The sequence below is a fragment of the Mycteria americana genome, chromosome 3 (genome assembly GCF_035582795.1).
Source record: "Mycteria americana isolate JAX WOST 10 ecotype Jacksonville Zoo and Gardens chromosome 3, USCA_MyAme_1.0, whole genome shotgun sequence".
NCBI lineage: Eukaryota > Metazoa > Chordata > Aves > Ciconiiformes > Ciconiidae > Mycteria > Mycteria americana.
This window is the reverse complement of record NC_134367.1, coordinates 88,180,477-88,187,191: the sequence shown is the minus strand read 5'-3', so window position 1 is coordinate 88,187,191 and position 6,715 is coordinate 88,180,477.

Sequence of the window (6,715 nt, the reverse complement as noted above, 5' to 3'; positions counted from 1 at the left end):
CACGGTATATAAGTAATAAGAGAAAAAATTTCTGTTGTAATTGGCCTCTGCAAGGTCTTAGCTGGAGCATCACATCAGGTCTTTGGAACCATATATTAGGGAAGACATAGACCAACTGAAGTAACTAAAAAAGAAAGCAGTAAGAATATAAGGTTTAGAAGACATCTACCTTGAGAAAAAAACTAAAATCAGTTTTGTTTAAAAGAGAGAACTGAGGGCAGTGGTAAGGAGACATGCAGCCATTCTTCCAACGTGGAAAGAGTATTAGAAAAAGGACAATGACCAGTTATTCACTGTCACTGTTATGCACTTGCTGAAAAAAAAAGAGAATTCATAGCAAAGCAGATTCAGGACAGATACTAATAAATTCTTTCAAAGTAGAAGCAGTGACAAAGGCAACTGAGAGAGGCTATGGAATCTCCTTCCACTAAGGGAAGGCCAGAAAACTCTACATTAAAGAGAATGTAAGGCGAATGTCTGGTGTCATTACTGGGGAAGATGTAGATAATCACTTAAGGTCTTCCCTGCCCTGCACTTTAATGATTCTGTGGCAGTTTCACTGGAGCCCCTAATGATTGGTTGCAGCATTGGCGTTGCTTGTTTGCTCTTTCTGCTGTGCCTCTAAAGGAAATGAGATTTTTGTGGCCCAAGTGTAAAACTGGTATAATTTAATTGCCATTGTGCAGTTCTGTCAGTACACAATTATGTTGGGTTTTTTCCTTACGTTGTTTTTTTTCAACGTTTCAAGAATTTGTATCTGAATTTGTAAATTCCAGAACTCCTGACAAACTTGGTTGAAGGGTTTGAGCATTTATGCAACTGCTTCGGGTTTTTCGGCTTCTAATTTTATATATGCTGAACATAGCTATAGTAGCACATTTTCATGACATGAGGATAATTGAATATTTTATAGAAGGGAAGTAGAATGCTGCAAATTCACTGGAAAACAAACAAACAAAAATAACCCAGTATACCTACTAAATACTAAGATACCTTTTACTACATCAATCGTGCCTACCTTTTCCTCAGGACTATCACAATTGCAAATGTTTTCTGCATTAAAAAGTCTTACTGAGAGCAGAAAGCAAAATATGTAGATAAGATGTCTATCTCATATATGCTCATCTTTAAAACAAGGCAATGCATCAGTGAACTACTTGCTGCACATCTCAGGGATTAATCTAATCCTTCTTGTGCAGTATAAAAAGGGATCATATGCACCACAACCAGTTTTCAGGAAAGGGTAATGGAGTGTATCTTGAACATTCATAGTAATTTCTAGGCCTTGCAGATGCAAAGTATTCCACTTTGAAAAAAGTTTTTAAAACTTTTTCTTTTTCAGTCCCCCAAAGAAAGTTGGAATTTTTCCTTTCTAGAGTAGAGTATGCAAAGTGTGTGATGACTTCAGTTCCTCCCTCGCCTGTTTACAGCAGTTCTGGTGATTTAATTTCAGAAATGAAGTTTTCCAATTTCACAGGAGTTTTAATTTTTCATTTCAAGAAGACTTGGTTTAAGCCATTGAGAGTGTTCATAAGGAAAAATAACTCTTCCCTTAGAATACATTTCCTGTGGATTTTGCTAGAATGAAACACATTTCTTAGAAGAATTCAGCAAAGTTCAACAGGAGCATGTCTCAGATGCAGCGGTGACAGGGTGGAGCTATGGCAATGCTGCCTGACACTGCAGGCAAGGGCCTGACCACATGATATAATGGCAGAAGCACAGCTTGCAGGGATCTACATCCATGCTCCCTCATTTAGCCTTTGTCTACCACTGTATCCTCCAAGTGAGGATACACCTAAGTGAGGATGAGCTAAGACTGTTTCTTTAAAGCTGTGGCTCTAAAGGCAAAATGTATTGTGTTTAATTATGTTAAGCTCATCCCAGAAGTTCAGAAAAAGTAAGACCATCCTATCTCCTGAGGAGCCCACAGACAGATTCCGTCCTTCCAAATGATAGCCATCAATGATTCAGCAAGGTATTGGTCACGTAACTTTAACACAACTGCACATCAGTAAGCATACGCAAATGCATAAAATTAAGTACGAACCAGCTGCTTTTCTGGCCAGTTCCAGCATGCCCCCTTTTGAATATGTTAAATACGACAGAAATACATGTATTGAAAAAAAAAATTACTTTTAGGGCAGGGAAAAAGACTACATCATTAATTCTTCCCCACTTTTCTGAAATGTGAGACACTATATACATATATGTTTTAATCTTCAAAGCAACTACTGCTGCTCTGGGTGGAAAACAGTCTGTCAGAGACAGAATGTTGGCGGCTTTGACTCTTGGCCGCTAATATAGCAAGCCACACAGCTGAGCCAGCTGAGGTGATCTACACCAATGAAAAACCTAACACTGAGTTTTCATATTTGCATTTTTTCCCTTCTTTGAATTAGTTTATCTTGGTAGAAAACTATCCTAGCACCCTCACAGTAAATCTTCTGTGCTAGGAATGTGCTTCGGTTTTGTTTTTTTCAGATTACTGTCAAAGTGGATGCACCTTCCTGGTATCTGAACACAATTTGTATTTTTGACTTGTATTGTTACAGCTCACAAACTGGTCCATATTGCCTGCTTTCTATCACCATCTTATTATAAGGTGTTTTTTCCTGTTAGCATTTGGCACCGATAGTTATTCCTTCCCACCTCTTCCCCTCCTTACAAATAACACTTGACACATTCTGGATTCTTGTTTTTCTGTACCTTACTGCTCCTTCACTCTGTGTTACTCTGTTTTCAGACTTCTTTGTGTAATAGCATCAGGGCTGTAAAGTAATCAAGAGTCTGATGAAGTCTGTAATGCAACTGTCAAAATTGTGTAATGCACAATGCCAAGTCCAGTTGAGGACATACTAGTTTGACAGCATGCCTAGTATTTTCAGCACCCTCACTGGTATGGTAGTAAAGCCCTAGTGGAGAAAAATTATGAAATCCTTTACTACACAACCAGTGGGTCGAAATTTCACCAGTAGTGTTTAATGATTAACACAAAAGCATGGTGCATCTTCTGGCTAAATAGTGGAATTAATTCCAGGAGATCTTATCTCAATCTGTAGGTCTGTTATAGGCTACTTAATAACTTTTGGCATGTCACTTACATTCTTTGTATCTCAAATTATATCCGCTAAATTGCAATAACATTGCTTCCTTTCTTTTTCCAATCTGTCTTGTTTATTTAGATAGAGAACTTGAGAGGCAGAGAGTATCACTCAGAATACATGTGTGCAAAACCTTGCACAAAGAGTCCCAAGATGTCTGTCACAGCAAAACTGAATGTGACAGTGTCTGTAATTTATTTATATTGCACCTCTGCTATAATGTATGCTAGTCACTGACGAATACTAACCTTCAGAAAGCTTATCCGGAAATGTTAATCATGTATGTAATCCTTATAGGTCAGTCAAGCTTTACATAAGGTACAAATATTTGTAAGGGCATGGTTCCCCATAAACCAAACCCCTCTAGATCCAGGCTGCTGCAGCCTGTCCTTCTCTCATGTCTGAACCTTGTCCTCCCATTCTGCTCTTCTGTGCATAGCTGGTCTCACTGAAAGACCATCACCCTAAATGCTGTTAGATCAGTTGGATCAGAGTCCAAAGATAAGCAGGAAGTTAAAGAAGTCATGTCATTTTGTCTCATGGGTCTTATTTAATCTTCTTTTAGGTGCTGTCACATCAACAAACGTCTTTCTGGTCACACAAGTAAGTCTGATGTCTGATGTAACATGACATATCTCTTTTGGGGGAAAAAAGTTATGACTTTTGTGACATAACTTTCTGCTTGCTCTCAGTGGGAAATATTTCAGTAAATAATGACCCTTTCACCTGTATTTCACTGGAAGCCAGCATCCAACTGCTTATAAACACTTTAGTGCAAAATGTTTTAAATCGACTGTAGCTGTAGTACACAGGATGGCACAAATACAGATGAATCGCTTTTACTTCTAAGTTTTATTGCAATTAGAAAACAGTTTGTGTTAAAGCTTCTGATACTGTGGCTTGCAGCTTGACATTATTGAGCAGGGAGTTTTGAGCTAATTTCCAAAGGGCAGTTATAATTTAGGGCATTTTTCTTTGGTTCAGAGAAATAGCTTTAAGAAATTTCTGTGCTATGAAATTAGGCAGAAGATTGAATATTGAAGAGTAATTTGGAGGCACACATTTCTGCATTAAAAGATTTTGGATTATTTTAAAGTATGGTCTTTTGTATGGTAGTAACAAGATTTTATAGGGAAAAAAAGTCTTACATGTGAGAGAGCTCTTTGGACACTTCCTGATCTAATACTTTTTTTACTGAAAATTTTCCTAAGTACATACAAATGTACACTACAGAGCTACTCTGTTACTTTAAAAAGAAAAAAAGCCTCCGTGCTGTTTTATCCTTTTTGGAATATATTTATTCCTTTGTCCTATATTAATGCATTGTGAGAATATACTTGGGGGAAGTTTCAGAGTGCTAATCTTAGAGCCTGTTCTTTCCCTGTATGGCCCTACCAATCTAGCCACGAGAAAGCATTCACAAATGTTTTTTTCCTCTTTGTTTTACTTCCCCCACCCTCTAATTGGATTTTCTTTTCTTTACATTCCTTGTTGTTTATGTAGTAACATTCATGAAAGGTTGTTCAATTTTTCTCTCTCCTCCCTCCCTCCACTTCATATTATGCAGATGTACAGAATATGTCCCTTGTTATCAACCATAATTTATGTACGTGTTGAAAATAAATGTGAAAAAGCATTCCTCTATCCCCAGAGATCCCTCCTTCTGCTGGTACAGATCCCTCACCTGCTGTGCTTTCAGTTCCAGTTCATTGGAAAAAACGTTGTCCCTTACAATATTTTTCCTCTGCTGACTACCACTCCTCTGGAACAATTTTAACTACTCACTTCAGAGCAAGAGTACTCGAGAGCTTAGATCTTGTCAGCAGTCTGCCTATTGCACTCAGCTGCACCAACCAGATAAATTCAGCATGAAGAACCCAAGCTGAGATAGATGTGAACCTACCCAGTAAACAAAAAAAAAAAAGCCAGCGCCCTTCACACAAACGTAAAGGGTTTCATTCTCAGGGGAGGTGGACAGGCATTTCTTGCTGCAGATTTATTTTAAAGAAATGTAGGCCAAATTTTGCCCCCTGGTTACACCTTCATTATACAATTATTTTTGTCTCGTGACTCCGGTGGGGACACAGAGGTGTAATGGAGGACAGAATTTGGCCCCATTAGTATGTGCCACTAATGAATGTTATTTTAAGGTGCAGGATGAAATCTTGTCTGGACAAGATTATTGAGGCCCAGAACGGAAAATGTTCTTTGGCAATGTGTGGATGGGTGTGAAGGGCGGGATGAAAGAGAGGAGAAAGAGAGAAGGCAGAGTTGGATTTGAGATGAAAGATATGATATGTTCGGTCACAACCCCTGGTGAAAGGGAGAGCATCCCAGTCCACACTGGTATGCATTCAGCACATGATGGATCCACGGGGCCAGTTTAGCACCCTCTTAGATTATATGGGGGTGGAAAGGATGCCATAGGAGAAAAATTCTAGCCCTGGAGTTCTAGGTTAATTGGGAATTTTGATGATATTTACAGGATAATGTTTTATTTCAAATGGGAGGTGTACTAGTTGATCTCTCAGATAGTTTTATTTGGTTTCTAAAGGAAACAAAGCTTATATAATTATACTGTTTGTCTGTCAGTCCCAGACTGATATGTTCTGAAACACATGGCTGATTTCAACCAAATCTGACAGAGGGGAAATGTCTCAAGAGTAATGATGTTCCTAACAGGTGGTTGTTTTGTGTGTGGTTGGTGGTTTGTTTTTTTTTTAAATCAGCGATTATGCAAAGAAGAAAGAGTTCAGGGTTAAAATTTGAGGCAAGGACACAGAAGAGTTTGGTTAACAGGTGAATCTGGAAAGACATGGGGAGGCTAAAGCAGGGAACATTATCAGTATTAGACAATGTTTCCATGTGATTTCTGAGGCAGGCATGTGATATGTTCATAACCTGAAATCTGAAGTACCTCCAACTCCAAACCTTCACTGTAACCTTAGCTTTGACCCTACCATTACATACTAATGCCTTCAATTTCTGTCCATAACCTGAAGATACAGATATTCTGTACAAAGGTTGCACGTTATGCTGCATAGGATTTAGGAAAGCAACGATGCAGAAATTATTTACAACTCTCCATGTAGCACTCTAGCTTTTTTCTTACTGTTTTCCTACTTCGCATCTAGTGAGTTTTACTATTCTGACCCTGTGCATGGTACTGTAGGATATCGCACTATAGGGAAAAAGCTCTTTTTTTTTTTTTTTTTTTCCCTTTCTGGTTCTTCCCTATGGCAAACCCATGTTTCTGTGAGTGGCAGCTGCTTCCAGGAGGCCGGAGCAGATAGGCTGGGAGACATGCGTGGCAAGGCTGTCAGCATAGAGGAAACAGACCGCCGCAACGGGTTTTTTCTTTGTAGGCTGCTAGAATTTGGGTGGCGAGGCAGGAGCTGGTGCTTTGGTAATTCTAAAATTGTTTGAAAGACGTAATTTAATCTGGGATGTGCCAGTGTTATTGGGAGGTTACAAAGATCTCCCCAGCTGAGTCTTCTTGGCAATTCCTAGATGAGAAGGCAAGTTCAGCTGAGCTGGGTAAGAAGGTGGCAGTTACCTTCTTGCCTGGCTGCCAGGCACAGTACTGCTATCGAAGCTGGTGACAGTCACAG